This window comes from Hylobates moloch, unplaced genomic scaffold (genome assembly GCF_009828535.3).
Source record: "Hylobates moloch isolate HMO894 unplaced genomic scaffold, HMol_V3 SCAFFOLD_17, whole genome shotgun sequence".
Classification (NCBI taxonomy): domain Eukaryota; kingdom Metazoa; phylum Chordata; class Mammalia; order Primates; family Hylobatidae; genus Hylobates; species Hylobates moloch.
Genome location: NW_026652292.1, coordinates 41,223,070 through 41,248,739, shown reverse-complemented (window position 1 = coordinate 41,248,739; position 25,670 = coordinate 41,223,070).

Below are 25,670 nucleotides of genomic sequence, written 5' to 3'. Positions count from 1 at the left end.
ACATATGTTCATTGGAGCACTATTCACAATAGCAAAGACATGGAATCAATCTAAATGCCCATCAGTGAAAGACTAGATAAAGAAAATGTGGTATATATACACCATGGAAAAGAATAGAGCCATGAAAAAGAATGAAATCATGTTCTTTGCAGGGATATGGATGGAGCTGGAGGTCATTATCCTTAGCAAATGAACACAGGAACAGAAAACCAAATACCACATGTTCCCACTGATACGTGGGAGCTAAATGATGACAACACATGAACACGTAGAGAGGAACAACACACACTGGGGTCTTTCAGAGGGTGGAGGGTGGGAGGAGAGAGAGGGTCAGGAAAAATAATTAATGGGTAGTAGGTTTAATACCTGGATGATGAAATAATCTGTACTACAAACCCCCATGACACAAGTTTACCTATGTAACAAACCTTCACTTGTACTCCTGAACTTAAAATAAAAGTTTACACACACACCACAAACACACACACACACACACACACACACACACATAACACTTCAAAAACAAAGGAAATTAGGCAGTATTTTTTAAGGAGCTTTGAATAAAAAGCCACAGTTCCTTGCCTAGATCCCAGACCTAAGCCTATTTCAAATCCAGAACCCATTGACAGAAGAGAATATTTCCCTGGGTTAACAAACAAAACAAAACAAAAAACCATGGAAAATAATTACTATGATGATTTCCCCAGTCATTTTTCAAAGAAAACTTGATTATTTACTTAGGTGTGTCTACCCTGGGGGAAAAAAGAGTACTCAGACATTCTAAGGACTGTTGTATGTAGTGTCTGGGTAGACAATGATACCCGAAGAACTAAAGCATCATCATGGCCATTGTTGTAGGAGGGGCTAATGGGAGCCAGGTGATAAATGAAGCTCTGGCTAAAGCCTGCCCCACAAGGTCAATGCTAGGTCTGAAGACACATCGACTGGCCATATTTTCAAATCTCAAGTGTATAACTGGAATTAATATACTTGGTTAGCATGACCCTCACATTAGGTCCATGACCTGTGAGTTAAAATCTATCTTAGTAGAGAAGTGGAAACCTCTGAAATTGTTCCGCAGCCAAGACAGTAAATTGAGAAAAATATCATATCCTAGGGTGAATAATGGGTATTAGTGTAACCACAAAAGACCTAAAAGATACAGGGGTAATAGGCCTTATCATCTCTCGATTTAATTTGCCAGCCTTCACCCGTAGAATTCAGATGGATGCGTGAGAATGACTGTAGACTGCAGACTACTGTAGGTTTAACTAAACAGAGGCCCTGATTGCATCTGTTGTGGCAGATATGGGATTATGTCAAGAGTATACACTTCCTGAGAGACAGTTCTTTGTGTATAAATAGGCCCTGGTATTAATGTGTCAAGACAGAGTACTCGTTGGGGCATCATGTAACCATGCATCAGGGGCTGCCCATTATGTTGTTCCCACCAAGTCACAAATTTGGACAGGACTAGCAATAGTTTACAGTGAAATATAAATGATACAGCCAGGATTTATCCCAAAGAGGACCAGAGGGGACATGTAAACTGCATACAGTGGGATCTCAGGTTCCCCAGTGTTATATGTGGAATTGTGTCCCTCCAAAATTCATATGCTGAGATCCTAACCTCCAATACGTCAGAATGTGACTTTATTTGGAAATAAGGTCATTGTAGATAGAATTAGATGAAGTCATTAGGATGGGCCATAATCTAATTTAACTGGTGTTCTAATAAAAAGGGAAACATTTGGACACAGGGACAGACAAGCACAGAAGATAATGTGGAGAACACCATGTATGAGTCAAAGAATGCCTAGGGCTACTGGAAGCTAGAAGAAAGTCATAGAACAGATTCTTCTTTACAGATCTCAGAAGAAACCAACACTGCCAATATCTTGATTTCAGACTTCTAGCCCCTAGAACTGTGAAACAATACATTTCTATTGTGTAAGCCACTTAGTTTGTGGTACTTTGTTAAAGCTCCCCTAGCAAGCTAACGTAGCATGTCACTCATGAGAGGTGGAACAGCAACTTCTCCTCTTCTGCACCCTGTGCAGACCTGGCACAATTGGTGCACACATGAAGTAGGCCTGGTAGCAGAGACAGATACGTTTGAAAGTTCAATCTTTCATGTCCCTGCAATGGACATGATCTTGTTCCTTTTTGTGGCTGCATAGTATTCCATAGTGTATATATACCACATTTCCTTTATCTAGTCTATCACTGATGGGCATTTGGGTTGATTCCATGTCTTTGCTATTGTGAATAGTTCTGCAGTGAATATACACATGCACATATCTTTGAAACAATGATTTATATTTATTTGGGTATATACCCAGTAATGGGATCACTGGGTCAAATGGTACTTTTGGTTCTAGGCCTTTGAGGAATCGCCACACCAACTCCCACAATGGTTGAATGAATTTACATTCCCACCAACAGTGTAAAAGCGTTCCTATTTCTACACAGCCTTGCCAGCATCTGTTGTTTCTTGACTTTTTAATAATGGCCATTCAGACTGGTGTGAAATGGTATCTCATTGTGGTTTTAATTTGCATTTCTCTAATGATCAGTGATGTTGAACTTTTTTCATATGCTTGTTGGCCCCATAAACATCTTCTTTTGAGAAGTGTCTGTTCATGTCCTTTGCTCACTTTTTAATGAGGTTGTTTGCTTTTTCTTGTAAACTTGTTTAAGATCCCTGTAGATTCTGGATATTAGACCTTTGTCAGATTATCCTCAGCAAACTAATGCAGGAACAGAAACCAAACACCAAACACCATATGTTCTCACTTATAAGTGGGAGCTGAACAATAAGAACACATGAACACAGGGAGGGGAAAAACACACACTGGGGCCTGCCAGAGGAGTGGCGAGGGGAAGGAGAGCATCGGGGTAAATAGCTAATGCAGGCGGGACTTAATACCTAGGTGATGGGTTGATAGGTGCAGGAACCCACAATGGCACACATTTACCTATGTAACAAACCTGCACTTCCTGCGCAAGTAACCCATAACTTAAAATCAAATAACATTTTTTAAAAAGTTCAGTCTTGCAGAAACAGAACCCAATGTTGATCCCCATGTGTGGCAGTATTCCTTGTGGCTACCAATTAGCCATTTGGTGGCAAGTCAACTAAATTGAAGCTCTTCCATTCTGAGAAGATAAGTGGTTTATTCCACAGGAATGGATACCTATCCATTCCTGGTATGGGTCCATTTCCTGCTGACAAAGTTTCAACTAGCATCATAATCTAGGAGCTTATAGAGTAACTCATCTGTAGGAATGAAACCTCACATAATAAACTGCAAATAGAAACTCATTTCACAGGGAAGAAGGTACAGGAGTGATCCATTAACATGGGATACACAGAACGTATCATATTTTACAATCCACAAGCAGTGATTTTCACAGAATGTTGGAACAGCTTCTTAAGGTGCAACTAAACACTATCTCAGTGGCAAAACATGGGAGAAGCTGCAATGCCATCCTTTAAGATGAAGTATTAGAGACCTCTGTGAGGTGCTGTGCCTTCCACAGGAAAAACACATGAGCCAAGAAACCAAGGGATGTCAGCAGGCTTAGCTCCACTTGCTGTCATTACCAATGACTCACTGGGCAAATTTGTGTTTCCTATCTGTCTCCACACCTCTAAGAGTCGTAGGTCCTTGTTCCCAAAGGCTCATACTCATGCTAGGGAACACATTGAACAAGCAACTATAGCTGCTGGCAGGGCACTTGGGACTCCTTCTCTCCAGAAAATAGAAGTATGGTGAGGAGTCACCAAACAGGTCAGGGTAGTTGTCCCTGATTAGTGAAAGGAGGTAGGAATGCTTTTACACCATGGGGGCAGGGGAAATACGTGTAGAATGCCAGTAGGGACTCCTTTACTCCATTTTAACTGTTATTGTTGGACTCATGCAGCAAACCTGGCCTGAGACAAGAATGATTATGAAGGGTGTACTCTCCTCTGGAAGGAAGGATTGGGTCATACTATTATGACCTGTAGAGATAATAGCTGAATATGCTGGAAATTGAGAATGGATGTGCAGGAGGGAGAGGACAAGGATCAGAGGTTGGCCTTAGAATAACGGCAGTGACCAGGGCTGCAGTTCATCCTACTAACCTTCCTCCTCTAAGTTTTCCCTCAGGAAGAGAGGCTCATGGATTTGTTGATATGTGTCTCCCTAATCCTGTCAGGAGCACACAAAAGTGTTCCTGATGTTCCTTTCACACCTCCAAGTGCAGGAAGTGTAATTGATTGAGGGCCCCAGATGCTTTGTTTGAAATTCATAAGTGCATTTACATCAAGGCTACACTTCCCATGGCCTGCTCCTAGTCAGTGAGTAGCAGGAAGAAATTGTAAGTCAGGCCCATTCCTGGCAAACGTAGGGCTCCTTCATTTGGCAGCCTTGGCTCAAGGACTTCCTATTGGCTTTACCAAAATGCTCTTAGGACTGCACATCTGTTTAAGATTTCTCTGACCTAATTTTCCTCACAGGAGTTAGGCTTGCACCATGATCTCTTGGCTCTCTCAGCTCCCTACATTACAGGTGTTCCCTGTACCTCAAATTTCTTGCATGTCTAATCGTGTCTAGGTGTCTTCATCTTAGAGGAGCTGAATGGAAGAAGAGAGCCTTATCTTGCAATTCTGTCTTGGTTTGGGTTCTTCCTAGAGCAGCCCTTGAGGGAAATTCTTGGGTTCTTCAGCTTGTTTGGGAAGTGATCCCAGGAAGCTGGAGTGATGGACCAGAGGATTGAGACAGGGAAGGAGGAAGTCAGGATAAGGATATGCTATAGAGATTACTGTAGCGGATAGTGGGGGCCGGTTTCTGGCACGACCTCCTGAAACAAGCATAAAATGCCTACCAGAATTTTCCTACTGAATGACTGGAGCTGGAGCATTTACCTATGAGCCGTGTTGTTCCTCATTGTTTGAGGATTGCCCCAATGTTCCAGCTGTGCTGAGCTGGCTTCTACACATCAGAGAATACCCTAAAGCAGAGTGCAGTAATATGCATAGTGCACATGAGAACAGGGAAGTTGTTGATCTTTTCATCATGGATTTTCCAGCACCTTACACATACTTGTTTCTCAATAAATAATAAATGAATAAATGAATATATTGACCTTTAAAGATCATGCACTTTAGTGGTCTCCTAGTACTAATCTATGGATGGGAAGTATCAGACTTGTCTTTGAAGATTAAAAAATTTAAGTATTATAGAGTACTTTTTTTTTTTTTGAGGTGGAGTCTTGCTCTGTTGCCTAGGCTGGAGTGCAGTGGTACCATCTCGGCTCACTGTAACCTCCACCTCCTGGGTTCAAGAAATTCCCCTGCCTCAGCCTCCCAAGCAGCTAGAATTATAGGCAAGCACCATGCCCAGCAATTTTTTGTATTTTTAGTAGAGACGGGGTTTCATGATGTTGGTCAGGCTGGTCTCGAACCCCTGACCTCAAGTGATCCACCTGCCTTGGCCTCCCAAAGTGCTGAAATTACAGGTGTGAGCCACTGCGCCTGGCCTAGATACTATTTTTGAGTACAGTATTTGTGATTCATTAGGCCTGAGTCAGTCCAATATTCTGTATATTTAAAAATATCTCCTGTGACTTATGGGAAGAGTTCATACTGGGAATTATTTATTTGATTCCATCAACTAAAGCTCATCTTTGTTTGCTTCTTGTGGAACATATTTTGTGATCTGTTCTTCTGAATGTCCAAGCTGTATCTTTCCAGGTTTTGTACATAAACTTTTCACCAAATTTGATACCTTTCATTTGTCAGTGATTGAGGACAGCTCTCTAGACAGAAATGAAATTACTGATAACATGTCATTTCAGGTATAGACACAATAGTTTTTCATCATAGATTAGTACTAAATAAGAAAGTTGACTAATATAGGTTTCACATATTTCTGTTTTCTAGTTAGAAATTACCAGGAGAAGTTCACCTAAAATACCAGCTTTTCAAAAAAAAAAAAAAAAAAAGTCTCAGTGCTCATGGGCTCTGGGCATCATAATTGGAACCAAAGAGAATAGAAGTCTCGGAAATGACCAGAGAGGACAGGTTTTCAGCATGTTTAGTTTCACTGCTGATGACTTTTAATTCAGTCTCTCATCTAAAAGTATAAACTAAAGCAGGGGTCCCCAACTCCTGGGCCACTTACCAGTACCGGTCTGTGGCCTGTTAGGAACCTGGCCTCACAGAGGGGGTGAGTGGTGAGCAAGCCAGTGAAGCTTCATCTGTATTTACAGCCATTCCTTACTGGGGGAAATTCACCCCCGATATTTCACATAGGTTCTTTTCTATTTTCCCTAAGTGTCAGCTGGTCTGAGAAATAAAGGGAAAGGCTACAAAGAGAGAAATTTTAAAGCTGCGTATCAGGGGGAGACATCACATGTCAGCAGGTTTCGTGACGCCCCCCCAAGCAGCAAAACCAGCACGTTTTTAATAGTGATTTTCAAAAGGGGAGGGAGTGTACGAATAGGGTGTGGGTCACAGAGATCACATGCTTCACAAGGTAATAAAATATCACAAGGCAAATAGAGGCAGGGCGAGATCACAGGATCACAAGACCGGGGCAAAATTAAAATTGCTCATGAAGTTGCGGGCACACATTGCCATTGATAGCATCTTATTAGGAGACAGGGTTTGAGAGCAGACAACTGGTCTGATCAAAATTTATTAGGTGGGAATTTCTTCTTCCTAATAAGCCTGGGAGCGCTACGGGAGACCAGGGCTTATTTCTTCCCTTATCTATGACTGTAAAAGACAGCCGTCCCCAAAGCAGCCATTTCAGAGGCCTCCCCTTAGGGATGCATTCTCTTTCTCAGGGATGTTCCTTGCTGAGAAAAAGAATTCAGCGATATTTCTCCTATTTGCTTTTGAAAGAAGAGAAATATGGCTCTGTTCTGCCCGGCCCACAGGCAGCCAGACTTTAAGGTTATCTTTCTTGTTCACTGAACATTGCTGTTATCCTGTTCTAAAGGTGCCCAGATTTGATATTGTTCAAACACACATGCTCTACAAACAATTTGTGCAGTTAATGCAATCATCACAGGGTCCCGAGGTGACATACATCCTCCTCAGCTTACGAAGAGGGATTAAGAGATTAAAGTAAAGACAGGCATAGGAAATCACAAGAGTATTGACTGGGGAAGTGATAAATGTCCATGAAATCTTCACAGTTTATGTTCAGAGATTGCAGTAAAGACAGGCATAAGAAATTATAAAAGTATTAATTTGGGGAACTAATAAATGTCCATGAACTCTTCACAATTTATGTTCTTCTGCCATGGCTTCAGCCAGTCCCTCCTTTTGGGGTCCCTGACTTCCCACAACAGCTCCTCATTGCTTGCATTACTGCTTGAGCTCCAACTCCTGTCAGATCAGCAGATCAGCAGCGACATGAGATTCTCATAGGAACACGAACTCTATCGTGAACTCTACATGTGAGAGATCCAGGTTGCACACACCTTATGAGAATTTAATGCCAGATGATCTGTCACTGTGTTCCATCACACCCAGATGGGACCATCTAGTTGCAGGAAAACAAGCTCAGGGCTCCCATTGATTCTACATTATGGTGAGTTGTATAATTATTTCATTATATATTACAATGTAATAATAGCAGAAATAAAGTGCATAATAAATGTAATATGCTTGAATCACCCCAAACCACCCCCACCCCCGGCATGGAAAAATTGTCTACCATGAAACTGGTCTTTGGTGTCAAAAAGCTTGGGGACTGCTGGACTAAAGGACAGAAAATGATATCTACAATTTTAGGAACTGAAGTCTTAAAGAGGAGGGGAAACAGGCATGAGTAAAATGGGTTAGGAACTTTGGGACATAAAAGCATGGATCATATTTGTCCTAGAATCTCTTGGGCACACTTTTTAGGCTAATCTACTCAATGAAGCAGCTCCTTTGACGTTATGTTTTGGCCACTCCAGAGCCCCTCTTCAGCTGGCATTCTTCCTCACAAGTCCCATCCAAATAATCTCATGCATAAATTACTATGTAAAATAAGGACTTCTATTGTCTCTCTTAGGCCACAGCATCTCAGAACAAGGTGACAGCAATAATGGATCAGGGAAAAGGATGTGACCCATAAACATCTCAGTACTGCCCCTGATTTAAATATATTTTCACATTATAAAATAATGTAGACTCATAGGAAAATTCAAAAGATTCTAAAAAGGAGCAAGTAGAAGCCAAAGCATCTATATTTCTACCAAACATAATCAGAATTTTGGTGTTATTTCCTTGTATTTTTAAATTTTAGATGTGGTTACTGTTTTGAGTAGCCTGTTAGACTCAAATGAAAACATGATATAGATAGATAATGAACAGAGCCATAGATCTGATAATGTCATTCTCCTGTATATAAAATTTTTGTATACTTATTTTATTCAATAATATAACACAACAAACTTTTATTCATTGAAAATATTTTATAAAAATACTTTTAATGGCTGCCTAATATAGTTATGTACCTATTCCTCATTGTCATTTAGTTTAATTTGTTCTTAATTTCTGGTATCAGTCACATAACCTTTATCATCTATGTACAAAATGTCTTTTCTATGTTAAGAATTCTTTCTTTAGTTTCACAAAAAGGAATCATGATGTTGAAGAATTGGAATGCTTTTATATTTCTTGATATGGTATTTTAAAACCTCTGAGGAAAAGCAAGATTAAAGAGAGAAAATTCACATAAAGATATATGTGGATTCCACATGTTTATATTTTTAGTATGTAATTGTTCGGACTTATGCTGGAGTAAAGGGCAAAAAAAGAGTGGGTCTAAAAGGGTGTTTCCCCTGGAAAGGATGATGGCAGCAGGATTTCTCCTCCTCTCCTCGCACACTGAAACAGCCTTCTCAGATTATCATGTTGTAAGTCTAGGAAGCTGGCTGTGAACTGCGGGGCACTAATCGGCAGATATCATCTATTCATTCACTCAACAAATATTGATTGAGTACCTACCATGTGTTAGGAAATTGCCTAGGTAAAGGAGGTAGGTGAAAGAGAAGGAGAAAACCTACTGAGGAATAAAGAAATAAGTGCAAGGCAGAGGATTTAAAGAAGGTCAAGTCTAGAGAGTGACTGATTCGCTGCTGCGGTTTGGGAGGTCACAAAAAAACCTTTCCATGGAAGACAAATTGAAGCTGGGATGTAAAAAGCAAGTAAGAATCAGTTCTATTTTAGAGAAAGATCATTCTAGGCAGGACAAACAATGAGTGCAAATTTTCTCAGCAAGGAGTTATTGTCTCATAGGAAACATAAAAAAGGGCAGTGTAAATGAAATCTATTATTTTCTTCAGTTATGAATATAGGCAAAAATAATACAATACAGTATTTGAAGTATCTGTCATTTTGTTATTGTTAGAAACCTCATACGCTTTCATAGTGAATTACGGTTTTTACAGATATATTTTAATAATATTTATGCTCATCATTACTTTAAAATTATAGTAGCTATTATATCTGTGGCTATGTATTATTTAATTTTTAATAAAATAGCATATATTACTGCAACACATTTGAGTAATATTTTTATACCTATGCCAATGCAATTGGTTTTCCTTTCTTACTTTATGCTTTTATAACATTATTCTGAGAAAAAAGTCCATAGCTTTTTCAGAGATTGAAAATGTCCTTGGCACCAAAAGGGTGATGGACTCCTATCTACAGGAAAGTGGATGGTAGATGGAATTTTTTCCAGTTATGTCAATATGTCAATTAACCCAAATAGCAACAGTAACAATTTGGGTTGTGAGCTTTGTTTATTTTTTAGTTCATGAAAATGCAGAGTTGCTTCATGGCAAAGGACCTTCCATTAGAAGGTGGCTGGTACATTTTTTTTTAGGTAATTGGATTTGGCTGCAAAGAATGTGGAACCCATCTTACAGGTGACTTCCCAACCCAACAGTTACCTGCTAGTCACTGAACATCTGTTTTAAATATTTAACTGACAATCACAATAAACATTTTCTTTTAGAAACTAGTGAATAGAATGGACTTATAGGGAACAGCTTCAGCAAACATGCTTTATTCTAGGGACATAAAATGTATCAGTAAATTAAAAGGATAGTTTATCAACCTTCCCACTGCCTTTTTGTGGTGGCTCAAAAATCATTGAGAGGGCTTCACCCCTTCATTAGATGAAATCCCAACTGGATCATTATGATGTGGCAAGTACTTTGGTGTCTTCAACCCTGTCCACACACGTAGAAAACTGAATGAATGAATTTAATTATTGAATATCAACCTGTGTATCTGTTATTTCCCATGAGCAAAGAACAATAAGTATTTTCTATTTACTCTTAGTGAAAAATATTCCTTTGAATTGATTGAATCTTTACTAATTAAGTGATCTCCAGAGTCATCATTTTAAATGTCTTAAGTTAATTTGGTACAACATTTGGCATTTCCCGAGAAAGTGAAATAAACTTATTTGATAACTGAAGTGCTTGAATTGTGTATGCTTTAATCAGAAAGCCATGACATTTGCATTTAAATTTGACACTCAGAGGTAGGAAAGAAGAAATGGTTATAAACATGCATAACCAGAGATTTAAAATGTCGTTATTTATCTAGTAATCTTGAAAAAAAAGTTTGATTCTCTGTGGAGATTTCCAGTACATTCTTTTATTTTTTTTTTCCATTTGTATAAGTCTGTATTCTTCACATTGAATTAATGGGACTGCAGAAGAAATTTTCCTACTGTAAGAATCCTCAACATTTTAACAGGGCGTCCTGAAATGCCCCTGCAGGGACTTCAGCACTTGGGTGGAGCTGGCTCAATTTACACAGTTACCAAGGGAATTATAAGATGAAAGTTTCCTGTTCTGAGCCCTCACTTTGGGCTAGGTTCTTCCTTTTTTTTTTCTTTATTATTATTATACTTTAGGTTTTAGGGTACATGTGCACAATGTGCAGGTTTGTTACATATGTATCCATGTGCCATGTTGATTTCCTGCACCCATTAACTCGTCATTTAGCATTAGGTATATCTCCTAATGCTGTCCCTCCCCCCTCCCCCAACCCCACAACAGTCCCCGGAGTGTGATGTTCCCCTTCCTGTGTCCATGAGTTCTCATTGTTCAATTCCCACCTATGAGTGAGAACATGCAGTGTTTGGTTTTTTGTCCTTGCGATAGTTTACTGAGAATGATGTTTTCCAGTTTCATCCATGTCCCTACAAAGGACATGAACTCATCATTTTTTATGGCTGCATAGTATTCCATGGTGTATATGTGCCACATTTTCTTAATCCAGTCTATCGTTGTTGGACATTTGGGTTGGTTCCAACTCTTTGCTATTGTGAATAGTGCCTCAATAAACATACGTGTGCATGTATCTTTATAGCAGCATGATTTATAGTCCTTTGGGTATATACCCAGTAATGGGATGGCTGGGTCAAATGGTATTTCTAATAGGCGTGGGCAAAGATTTCATGTCTAAAACACCAAAAGCAATGGCAACGAAAGCCAAAATTGACAAATGGGATCTAATTAAACTAAAGAGCTTCTGCACAGCAAAAGAAACTACCATTAGAGTGAACAGGCAACCTACAGAATGGGAGAAAATTTTTGCAACCTACTCATCTGACAAAGGGCTAATATCCAGAATCTACAATGAACTCAAACAAATTTACAAGAAAAAAGCAAACAACCCCATCAAAAAGTGGGCAAAGGACATGAACAGACACTTCTCAAAAGAAGACATTTATGCAGCCAAAAAACACATGAAGAAATGCTCATCATCACTGGCCATCAGAGAAATGCAAATCAAAACCACAGTGAGATACCATCTCACACCAGTTAGAATGGACATCATTAAAAAATCAGGAAACAACAGGTGCTGGAGAGGATGTGGAGAAATAGGAACACTTTTACACTGTTGGTAGGACTGTAAACTAGTTCAACCATTGTGGAAGTCAGTGTGGCGATTCCAGTACATTCTTATTGCCTCAAAAATAATTGAGACTTTTGTTATATATAGCAGATCATTTTAAAAATATCAAGTCTATTTTCATAAATTTCTGGATAATTTCTGGATTAGAAATGCTATTTCCAGTAATTCTAGAGTTTTACTCTGTGTTTCTTAACAGTTTCATAGAGATATAGTTGATAAGTTAATTTATTAATAAATATTTTTGTTGAAGAGTAATTTTAGGACTATGGAAAAGTTACAAAGATGCTCATAGATGTCCCTTACACATCACACCTATTTTCCCCTATTACTGACTTCTTTTATTACTATGATATATTTATCACAACTAATAAGACCATAATGATATATTATTATTAATTAAATCCCATGCTTTCATCAGATTTCCTTAGTTTTTACCTAATGTCTTTTTTCTGTTCAAGATCCCATCCAGGACATCATGATACATTTAGTCAGCAAATTTCCCGTATGCATCTCTTGGGCCTGACAGTTTCTAATAGTGTTCTAGTTTTTAATGACCTTGACCGTTTTGAGGAGCACTTCTCAAGTATTTTGTAGAAAGCCCTTAAATCGGAATTTGTCTGACATTTTCCCCATGATGAGAGACTGTTTTTGTATGGATGACTACAGTGTCTTTCATACTACCCCATATCCAGGGTACATACTATCAACATAACTTATGACTATTGATGTTAGTCTTGATCACGTGGCTTGAGTTGTGTCTGTCAAGTTTCTGCAGTGTTTCTTTTCCCCCTTTCCATACTGCACTCTTTGCAAGGAAGTTGCTCCGTGCAGCCCACACTTAAGGGGCAATTATGTTCCATCTCCATGAGGACAAGGTATTTACAAAATTAACTGGAATTCTTTAATAAATATTTGTCTATTCTCCTTATTCATTCATTCACTCACTCATTTCTTTATAGAAGGATGAACTCATATATTATTTATATTATACTTCAGGTTGTAATCCATGATTATTTATTTTTGTTAGCTCAAATTTTCCGTTTTTGGCCATTGAAAGCTCTTTCAGTTGATTCCTGTATCCCTTTCACATACTCCATCAGTATAACTTAGTGAGTACTTTTTATTTTCAGACAGTAGATTTCAAGGTTATCTTGTATAGTCCTTGCTCCAGCATGAGAATCTGCCATTTTTCCATGAAGACTTGACTTACTTTATTGAAGACTGATGTTAGAAACCAAGATTTGTGTGCTAGGTGTGCTCATTGGTATTGATGTATTACTGTTTCAAGACTCTTAACTGGCAGAGCAAAAAAATATACATGTGTATAACTAGCCCATGTCTGTACATATATTGATAATTATGTGTATATTCATCTGAATAAGCTTAAAATGAGTTCACACCTGTGTTTCCAACTTTAATTCATTATCATGCATCATTCTATCCTCTCCTCTTTTTATCTGCAACCTTGCCTCTTAACAATGAAAACCATGACTCCCACTACATGCTATTTACTTAATTCCTTCAAATCTGATATACGTGTACAGTGACTTCAGAATTCTTATTCCTTCTCCCTATAGAAAAAACTTTAGCATCTAACTAATGGCAAGCACAGATACTTTGCCACTTAGTTTTACAGTCTCCACTAATTTTCAAAGTTACTTAGGTCAATACATTTCTGACATACCCCTCAGGATATGTCGTACATCTGTTATATAAGTTAGATTCTTTTGTCATAATCTGCATTCTATTTTAGGATCTCCAAGCTTCTAAATTATATTATCTTTAATTTGTGTATTCTAGATTTTACTTTCTGTACTGTAGAGTCCTATGGGTTTTTGACAAATGGATAGTGTTATGTATCTATTACTATATTACACTTTGTAAGTGAATTTGAAATAGGCTTAGATCTAGGATCTAGGCATGGAACTGTGACTTTTTATTCAATATCTCCTTAAAAAATACCACCTAATTTTCTTTGTTTTTTAAGTAGTATACATTATACATATATATGTAAATATATATGCAAACTTTTAAGTTCAGGAGTACAAGTGCAGTTTTGTTACATAGGTGAACTTGTGTCATGGTTGATTGTTGTACAGATTATTTCATCACCCCGGTATTAAACCTACTACCCATTAGTTATTTTTCCTGATCCTCTCCCTCCTCCCACCCTCCATCCTCTGAAAGGCCCCAGTGTGTGTCGTTCCCCTCTATGTGTCCATATGTTGTCATCATTTAGCTCCAACTTATAAGTGGGAACGTGTGGTATACAGTTTTCTGTTCCTGTGCTACTTTGCTAAGGATAATGGCTTCCCCCTACATCCATGTCCCTGCAAAGAACATGTGATCTCATTCTTTTTCATGGCTCCATTCTTTTCCATATCCAGTCTATCATTGATGGGCATTTAGGTTGATTCCATGTCTTTGCTATTGTGAATAGTTCTGCAGTAAACATACGTGTGAATGTATCTTTATAATGGAATGATTTATATTCCTTTGGGTTTATACCCAGTAATCTTATTACTGGGTCTAATGGTATTTATGTCTCTGAGTCTTTGAGTTACTGCCACACTGTCTTCCACAAAAAACCTATTGTAGACAAACTAAAAATGAAAAGCAACAAATTAAAATACGCTACAAGATACAATCACTTAACCACAAAGGAAGACATTAAAAAGGGAGGAACAATGTGTCAATAAACAGTAAATAAGCAACAAATAGCAGTAGTAAGTTCTTACTTAATAATAACACTGAATGTAAGTGCTGCCATCTATGACAAAACCACAGCCAATTATCATACTGAATGGGTAAAAGCTTAAAGCATTCCTCTTGAAAACCAGGAGAAAAGAATGCCCACTCTCACCATTCATATTCGACATAGTAACAGAAGTCCTAGCAAGAGCACTCAGGCAAGAGAGAGAAATAAACATCCAAGTAGGAAGACAGGAAGTCAACCTCCCTCTCTTTGCAGATAATATGATTCTATGCCTAGCACACCACATAACCTTAGCCCCAAAATTCCTTGATTTGATAAACAACTTAAAGTTTCAGGATACAAAATCAATACACAAAAATCAGTAGGATTTCTTTACATCAATAATGTCCAAGCTGATAGCCAAAACAGGAATGCCATCTCATTCATAGTAAGCACAAAATGAATGAAATACCTAAGAATGCAGCTAACCAGTCAGGTGAAGGATTTCTGTGATGAGAATTAGAAAACACTGGTGAAAGAAATCAGAGACAACACAAATGAAAAAAAAATTCTATGCTCATGGATAGAAAAAATCAATACTACTAAATTGGCCACACTGCCCAAAGCAATGTACAGATTCAATACTATTTCTATTCATCCACCAATGACATTCTTCACAGAATTAGAAAAAATTAATTTTAAAATTCATGTGGATCCAAAAAAGAGCCTGAATAGCTAAAGCAATCCTAAGCAAAAAGAACAAAGCTGGAGGCATCATATTACCCCCACTTCAAACTATATTGCAAGTGTATAGTAACCAAAACAGCTGGGTACTGGTAAAATAAACAGACACATAGGCCTATGAAACAGAATAGAGAGCCCAGAAATAATGTCACACACCTAAATTATCTAATCTTCAACAAAGTCAACATAGCAAACAATGGGGAAAGAACTCCCTATTCAATAAATGGTGCTGGGATATATGGCTAGCCATATGCAGAAGATTGAAACTGAAGCACTTATTTATACCATATAAAAAAATCAACTCAAGATGGATTAAAAACCTAAATTAAGATCCAAAACGATAAAAACCTTGGAAGAAAACCTAGGAACCATTTTGGACATAGGCACGGGCAAAGATTTTATGATGAAGATGCCAAAAGCAATTGCAACCAAAGCAAAAATTGACAAATGGGAATTAATTAAAGAGCTTCTGCACAGCAAAAGAATCTACAACAGAGTAAACAGACAATCCAAGGAATGGGAGAAAATATGTGCAAACTATGCATCTGACAAAGGTCTAGTAACCAGAATCTGTAAGAACCTTAAACAAATTAACAAGCAAAAAATAAGCAACCTCATTTAACACTGGGCCAGGCTGGGCATGGTGGCTCACACCTGTAATCCCAGCACTTTGGGAGGCCTAGGTGGGTGGATCACGAGTTCAGGAGATTGAGACCATCCTGGCTAACTGAAACCACATCTCTACTGAAAATACAAAACATTAGCCGAGTGTGGTGGTGGGCGCCTGCAGTCTTAGCTACTTGGGAGGCTGAGGGAGGAGGATGGCATGAACCCAGGCGGCGGAGGTTGCAGTGAGCCGAGATCTCGCCACTGTACTCCAGCCTGGGCGACAGAGTGAGACTCCACCTCAAGAAAAAAAAAAAAAAGACCAATGATATGAACATTTTTTAAGAAGAGATACATGCAGCCAAAAAACATATGAGAAGATACTCAACATTACTAATCACTAGAGAAATGCGAATCAAAACCAAAATAAGATACCATCTCATACCAGTCAGAATGATTATTATTAAAAGGTCATAAAATAACAGATGCTGGTGAGGTTACAGAGGAAACGGAATGCACATATACTGCTGGCGAGAATGTAAATTAATTTAGCCATCATGTAAAGCAGTTTGGCAATTTCTCGAGGGACTTAAAACAGAATTACCATTTGACCCAGCAATCCCATTATTAGATATATACCCAAAGGAATATAAATCATTCTACCACAAAGACACATGCACATGGATGTTCACTGCAGCAATATTTACAATAGCAAAGACATGGAATCAACTTAAATGCCCATTGACAATAGCCTGGATAAAAAAAAAAGTGGTACCTGTACACCACGGAATATACACAGACACACACACAAACAAAAATCATATCCTTTGCAGCAACGCACATGAAGCTGGAGGCCATTATACTAAGAGAATTAACACAGGGACGGAAAACCAAATACTTGTTCTCTTTTATAAGTGGGAGCTAAACACTGAGTACCCATGAACACAAAGAAGGAAACAACAGACACTGGGTCCCACTTGAGGGTGAAGGGTGAGAGGAGGATGAGAATTGAAAAACTACCTATCAAGTACTATGCTCGTTACTTGGGTGATGAAAATAATCTGTACACTAAACCCCTGTGACATGTTATTTACCTACATAACAAATCTACACATGTACCCCTGAACCTGCAATAAAATTTTTAAAAATACATTAAAAAAACATTTAAAAAGTCAGTTCAGATTCAACAGAAAGTACATAACCTCCACCTGCCAATGACAGGAGCCTTAAAGAATTTGTGTATATATTTTAAAACCACTGTAGTATTATACTATTTGTCACAACAATTACTAATTGCCTATTTTTATTACTTCAATTTTGCAGGTGTGAAAACTGAGGATGAAAAAGGAAATTTTTCATGCATAAGTTCACACAGTCAGAAAGTGGCAGAAAGTGGTGGAAATAGGACCCAAATCTAGGTCCGTTTGGCTTAAACTCCAGAGTTTTAATCCATATGCAATAATTCTTCACAAAACTCTGTTGGGGAAAGAACTCCAAGGGCCGGAAACATCATGGGAGAGTTTTAAAAGTAAAAAAAAAATCTGAATTCCATAGTAATAATCAATAGGCCGGGCGCGGTGGCTCACGCCTGTAATCCCAGCACTTTGGGAGGCGGAGGCGGGCGGATCACGAGGTCAGGAGATCGAGACCATCCTGGCTAGCACAGTGAAACCCCGTCTCTATTAAAAATACAAAAAATTAGCCGGGAGAGGTGGCAGGCGCCTGTAGTCCCAGCTACTGGGGAGGCTGAGGCAGAAGAATGGCGGGAACCCGGGAGGCAGAGCCTGCAGTGAGCCGAGATCGCGCCACTGCACACCAGCCTGGGCAACAGCGAGACTCTGTCTCAAAAAAAAAAAAAAAAAAAAAAAATCAATAAAAATGCCTGGAACATTTAGGTGCCTATTTGACTTTGTCTTTTGAATCAGTGTATGGTACATCAGAGGAATTAATTCTAGCAATTTTAAGTGGGGCAACAGAAAATTATGTAATTCCATAGGGATTTGTTTGACATGTAATTCCAAAAAAAACTAACTTTGAAACAGCTTTTTTAGTCCACCTATTCCAAAATCACATTTTAGAAAAACAACTGAAAGGATTAACACCGAAAGATCAATAATCCCAAAAGATCAATGATTATTGATATAGTGATATCACATATGATTTTAGTTTTTGATTACCTTTTTCAAAATATTCTATAATGAACACAGATTTTATAATTTAGAGAGAAAATATGAGTAAATTATGTCAGCCATTCTTTAGATTCTAGTCTAGATGATATTAATTAATATTAATTAACAATTATTTTATCACAATTTAGATGTGATTCTACAATCACAGATATTGATGCTAGCTACAATTATTCTGGAATGCATTCACAGTTTTTCTACAATCTGGCCAGTATTGTTTATTGACATTTTTATCTATTTACATTTGCTGTTTTCTAAATAAAAATAGATCTCATACTGAAGGGCAATTACAGACCACAAAGCCCTCATGTGTAAAAGAACACAAGTTATAACACTAGGCAAGAAATATGACATACTAGCATCTAAAAGCAAATTGACCTACTCGTTAATCTTATTTTAGTGGATTTAACTTGTTTGGTTACTGGTAACTTCGTAACCCCACTAGAAATAAAAAGATATATTTATTCTCTAAATGAAACGTTTTATACAACATAACTTTGCCTTGAAATTCTTAGTTATATAGTGAGACCTATGTCTGAGGGTCTTTTGAAGGACCAATTCACTTCCCTCAGAGATTGGTCTCGAATGAATTTGTGAAGACACAGAGTTTTATGTATCACACCCAGCTAGTTTAGAGACTATGACAACTGCTAGAAGGATAAAATTGATTTCAATCTAAGCAAATAGGAATTTCATTCAATCTGAAATGAAACAACATGCCTAAGGGATAAAGCCACTCAGGTCTAAAAGTTTAAAGACTTAGCAGCTGCACTCTATGAAACAGCTTTCTATGGAGATTATCCTGGCTTTAATTGAAACTGGTCTTTTTCTTCAGCCTGTCTGACTTCTCTAGTTTCCATTTTTTGTACCTTCTGCTGTGTTATTTTTGTGACTTTGCTGGTTCCCAGCTAATATTTTGCATCTGATTTTCTAGTTGGTCTGATGTTGGGTACTACCCGGTCACTATTCTGGTTCTGAAAATCAATCCTGCCTTTTAGCATGAGTTACAAGTTTGTCTAGCTCATAAAACCAAACTTAAGGCCAGGCGCGGTGGCTCATTCCTGTAACCCCAGCACTTTGGGAGGCCGAGGCGGGTGGATCACGAGGTCAAGAGATCGATACCATCCTGGCAAACATGGTGAAACCCCATCTCTACTAAAAATACAAAAATTAACTGGGCGTGGTGGTGTGTGCCTGTAGTCCCAGCTACTCAGGAGGTTGAGGCAGGAGAATCACTTGAACCCGGGAGGCGGAGGTTGCAGTGAACTGAGATTGCACCACTGCACTCCAGCTTGGTGACAGAGCAAGACTCCGTCAAAACAAAAACAAAAACAAAAACAAAAAAAACCTTAAAAGCTCAACAATTAGAAACAAGACAAATATGAAGTGAAAGAAGAAAAAAGTATTCCAGAAACGAACATAATCGATTTATTTGTTTTGATTTTGATTGGTAAGTACTGAGTATGGAATTGGCCTGCAAGCTTACTAAACATGTACAGAAAGCAAATGCAGGCAGATGTCAGGATATATGACAACTGGGTAAAGAAAAGAGAAAGGATGAGAGGAGGTTATTTATTTTTTGCAAATATTTACTGAATTCCCACAGTAGGTCAGATACTTCTGTAGTCACTGAGTGCCCTGACTTTGTGAAGCTTATCTTCTAGTGGGTATAATTAGATCATAAACAAGTAGACAAACAAATAAGATACTTTCAGCTAGCATCTGCTGTGAAGAAAGTAAGAAAGGATAATAGGGTAGAGAAAAAAATCTTAAGATTTTGTTATTGGATGACTTTTGAACTAAAAACTGAATGGAGAGAAGAACCATCCATATGGTATTTGGTAGAAGACTATTTCAGGCAAAGGAAATAACAAATGCAAAATCTATAGACTAATAAAGCAAATTTAGCTCTGCCATAGCAAAGTGTATTAGTCCACTCTTGCACTGCTATAACGAACTACCTGAGACTTGGTGATTTATAAAGAAAAGAAGTTTAATTGGCTCACAGATCTGCAAGCTGTGTAAGAAGCATGGCTGGGGAGGCCTCAGGAAACTTACAATCATGGTGGAAGGCAAAGAGGAAGGAGGCACATCTCACATGGCCAAAGCAAGAGGAAGAAAGGAAAGGGGGAGGTGCTACATAGTTTTAAACAACCAGATCCCATGTGAACTTACCCACTATCATGAGAAAAAGTAAGGGGAAAACCTGCCCCCATGATCTAATCACCCTACCAGGTCCCTCCTCTAATATCGAGAATTACAATTTGACGTGAGATTTGGGCAAGGATACAAATCCAAACCACATCATTCCATCCCTGTCCCCTCCCAAATCTCATGTCTTTCTCACACCAAAAACACAATCATCCCTTCTCAACAGTCTTCCAAGTCTTAACTCATTTCACCATTAACTCGAAAGTCCATAGTCCAAAGTCTCATCTGAGACAAGGCAAGTTCTTTCCCCCTACTATGAACCCGTAAAATAAAAAAACAAGTTAGTCACTCCCAAGATACAACATGGGGGTACAGGCTTTGGGTAAAAACACCCATTCCAATAGGGAGAAATCAGTCAAAACAAAGGCGCTACAGGTCCCATGCAAGTTTGAGACCCAAGAGGGCAATCATTCAATCTTAAAACTCCAAAATACCCTCTTTTGACTTGAGGTCTCACATCCAGACCACACTTATGCAAGTGGTGGGATCCCAAAGCCTTGGGCACAAAGGTTATTTTTATGTAAATGGCATTTGGTATCAACTTACATTTTCTAAAAAGGAAAGTGAAAGAATTCTTGAAAACTCTATTCATAACAGATTTGTAGGTCTGTATCTGGTATAGGTTTTAGAAGGCCTAGTTATCTGTTCTACAAAAGGCCATTTTATAAAATGATCCAGGAACTCTTACCTTCTTTCAGTTCCTACAAATGCACATGTTCGTTCCATCTTGAGGGTCTTTACATGTGTGCTTCTTCTTCTTGGAAAGCCTTCATCTTTCTTCACTTAGTTATGTCCTACTTAACAGTCAGCTCTCAACTCAAATGCCACATCATTTTTAGTCCTTATCTCTGCTTGCAAATGACTTACGTGTATAACTAATAGGCCCCATGAGGATAGGAGCAGTGTCTGTCTAGCTCAGTGGTTTTCCCAGCATCTAGCAGAGTACTAGGGGCCATTTCCATGGAAGCCAGCTTTAAAAATCACAGGAGAGCTGAGCAATATTTTGTGGAGCGTTTTTTTCTTATGTTCAACATGCCTTGTTGATTTTAGTGGAAGTAGACTGGTGCACAAATTTGAAATAAACCAGTTCTGAAAATGGTTTACAAATGAAATACAGAATACCATACACAGCATTTTGTGCTTCCTGGAATTAGTTAATTGAATTTTATTTTTTTTTATAAAAGAATACCAAAAAACCCTTAGATGTAAAGGTCTGCATATCAAAGTGGGGGCCTATCTCAAAAAAAAATCTATCACAGAGATGCATATCATCAACAGTTTTTTGGAATGTATTCCAGATGACTCTTTAGAAACAACTCCCCAAGAACACATCTGAATATAGAGGGGAGGATAAGTAAGAGTCTTAGATATCATTTGCTACTCCTGAATGTTTTTATGTATTCTGAAAAGTCTTTCTTTTTGTAAAATATGTTGCCTATGATGGGGACTGCATATACTGCCTATTATGGTAATAGATGAAGAATAACATGCTTGATTTAAGTAGAGAGCCTTAGAAAGTCTTAGAACATCATTTAAAAAAAACTCTTCATGCTCTGTTTTCTTAAGAACTTATGTAGAAAAAAAAGTAAAATGCATCTGCATTCAGCATTCTAATGTTTCATTATTTAGAAGTCATTTAAATTCAATGCATTATTTGGACCATAAAAAGACTTTTATTCTACAAAATTGACCACACCCCCCCCCCCCCCCCCCCCCACACACACACCGTATAAAGATGTATGTGTCTCTGCATTGTTAATATAAAACTTTGGAACATTTGGGTTTTCTTACTTGCCAGCAATTGAGCTGAGCAAGTCAAGGCAGGTTAATATTGTCTTCTCTTAGTATATGTCATGTCAAAAGACAAAAGGACAATTTTCTTTGGAGGAATCATCCCATGGATGATCACTTATGGCTCAATAAACTGCCCAATATAGGTTAGTATTTATTCCATCACTAAAAATTACTTAACACTGTCTATTTATAATCACCCTGTTTGCCTGTGTTTGTAATTAATAAGGACAATAAGGAACAACAGGAAATGTTTAATACCAGAAAGAAGAACTCAAGCTCAAGCAAGAGCAGGTGTTAGGAAGTGCAGGGGAGGGGAACGATGCTGATGTCAGGGTGACGACATGTCCCATAGTACAAAGTGTACTTTTGACAATTGGGTGATGAAAGGGAAATACATGAAATTGCTTTTACATTGTTTATTGACCTTTAAATTACCTAGATGTTGAGTTAGGGCTCAAAGAATAAAGAATTGTCACTATACAAGTTCTTAGAATTAGAGAAAGAAAAAAATGTATCTGAGGTACAGAAGTTTGTTAAATTTCAAAAGTCAGGTTAATATGAACATATTTTTAAAATTTTAATACTCAGGAACTAAAAATAAATTTAAGTGCAAAAGAACATTATCTTGAGCCTACTTGAAGCCAACAAATTTTTCCAAATAGTTATCTAAAAATTCCTTCTAATAGCCGGTCTAAATGGTAAATATGGAATCAAAATCTTGGAAGAAAGTAATAAAAGATACTTTTCCCCCTCAGTAACTATTTGTAACATTTTGTTCTTAATGATGGCCTAAATGTCATGCTCCCATTCCATTGGACTCTGGAGTTCATGTGCATTCGACACATATTGATTCTGTTTCTTTAATGCAGAACTGGGGTACACTAATCAGATATTTAAAGTATGTAAGTGCCTTTATATATGGCTGATGCTTTTAATAGGGGAAATAAATCAATGCAAAAAAAAACTATAAATGAATGCAGGCCTATGTGTTTAAGTGGCCCAAACAATGTGAGTTTAAAAAAGAGACTCTGCATACTGAGATTGATCTCTTTGCTGATTCTTAAATGCACTATGCTCTTGTCTTAGTTAGATGTTAAATCCAGGGAGATGCTTTCCCTGAATTTAGCAGCAGAAAATTGTGTCAGGACATAAGACAAACACAACAGTTTAGCAAAACTGTCAGTCATACCAATGGACCATTGTGTTAGCATGTTTCTAAGCCTCTGGTTAGAAGTGGAACTTTTACTGCCTGAAAGAAAAGGTATCTTTAAACTCCATATAAGATCTAGCCTGGAGACAAGGGAAAAATTTCTAAGATTTTGCTGTATATTTGAGGTTAACTCCTGAGAAGCCCACCTGCTATTATTTCAAACCAGTCACTTCCCTGAAGAGTATATTTATTAAGATAAGTGTCATTGGTTGAATGAAGGCCTCACAAAAAAAATTCCTGTATATTAACACCAGGAGCCTAGGATTAGAACCCTATCTGGAAAAGGGTGTTTGCAGGTGTCATTAAGTTAAGGATTTTGAGATGACATCATTATGGATTACATGGGTGAGCCCTAAATTCAATGAGAAGTGTTCATATTAGAGACAAAAGAGGAGACGATTCAGACACAGAGAAGACCTCATTAAGTGAGTGGCAGAGATTGGAATAACATAGTCATAATCCAAGGAATTCTGGGAGCCACTAGAAGCCAGAAAGGCAAGGAAATATTCATTTCTAGTGGCTTTGAGAAAGAGCAGAGACCCCTTTTAGGGGCCTGCTGTCCCTGTCTTAAGCATGGAAATAAAGGAAAAATTTTGAGTCCCATCAAGGGCAATTCCAGGCATCTAGCTAGCCTTAAAAAGTAAATGAGCAACCTGATAAACAGAAAAGTAATGATAGCTTAAGCAATATTCACTCAAATCAGTTAGAGTCACAAGATGTTTGCTTCCCTATAGAAACTGGAAGTAACATCTTAACACATGTCCCTGAGCTGTCCTTCGGAAACCTGGACCCCCACCAGATAAAAATTGCCAATGGATAGATTAGGAAAAAACAAACAAACAAACAAGCAAACAAAAACAACCTCTGCCATGTAAACCTCACGTAAGTGTGAACGGAAGTCTGAACTCTCACTCTTGCTTTTTGTTCTAAATTTCTTCCTGACGGACCTGGAGAAGTCATGCCCGCAGACCAAACCTTAACATTTCTTTCTGCTGGCCCCAACATTTTAGATAAAGCTTATCTTCCTTAACCAATTGCAAATCTAAAATTCTCTGACCCCACCTATGACCTGTAAGCTGTCTCCCCCCACCCCCCAACCCTGGGTGCCCACTTCAAGATGTCACACTTTTTTAGGTCAAACCAATGTAAATCCCTATGTCTTGATTTATGACTTTGCCTGTAATTTCTGCCTCCCTGCCCTTAAAAAACCTTATATGTAAGCCATCACGGAGGTTGGGTCTTAAGCATCGGTGTGGCACCCTGCAAATAAATGCCCTTCTTTCCCTTGCTGCAAACTTTGGTGTGGGTGTTGGGCTTTACTGTGCTGGGTGAGCAGACCCAGGTTTAGTGCAGCAATATCTTCGGAGGGAGCATAGCCTTGTGAAAATCTTGATTTCAGATTTCTAGCCTCTAGAAGTACGAGAATAAATTTTTGTTGTTTTAAACCACCAAGTTTTTGTTAATTTTTTGCAGCAGCCACAGGAAACTAATACAATGAGCTTCGAGGAAAACTTGGCCTCTTTGCTGATCCCTAAATGCATAATGCTCTGGTCTTAGTTGGGATTTGTTACTCCCTCTGCCTGAATACTCTTCTCCAATTATGTGGAGGACTGCCCCATTCACTATATTTGAGTCTCTAGTCAAATACCACTTGGCAAAAAGCACTCCTATAACCTAATTTAAATTAGTAGCCCTATCCCACGTTTCCCTGCTCTATTTACCTTATCAGCTCTGACTATCTCCTATCCCTGCCACCATGAATGGTGATCCTGTCTTGTTCACTTCTGTATGCTTTAAGAACTTTCCTTGCACATAGGAGGTATTTAATAAATGCCTGTTGAAATACAGGCCAAGTCATTTTTTGTTGTTTTTGTTTGGTTGGTTGTTTTTTGAGAGAATGGGGAAGAGATAGGGATGAGAACATCAAATTTGTGGAAATCCAATACGCTAGTGACAATAATTCATGGCACCAGCAACATTAGGGAAGTGGCAACCTCTAGTTACCTACAATAAGCTCATTAACCACTGGGGGAGACCAGCATCTGGCTCTACACAATATGAAGGATTGTTGAGCTGAAGACAAGAAGAAGTAGATGCAGGAAAGCTCTTTGTCCTCCCTCTGTTTCACTAAAAGGAATACATAGATTTTCAAAGACAAAAGGTATCCTGCCCACCTCTGTAACAGGAGGAACAAAAGTTAACCACTGAAGACAGCGTTAGCCCCTTATCGTCTGGTATCACAGGATATGATACCAAAGTAATCTATATTAACAAGCTTTACTAACTTTTATCTGA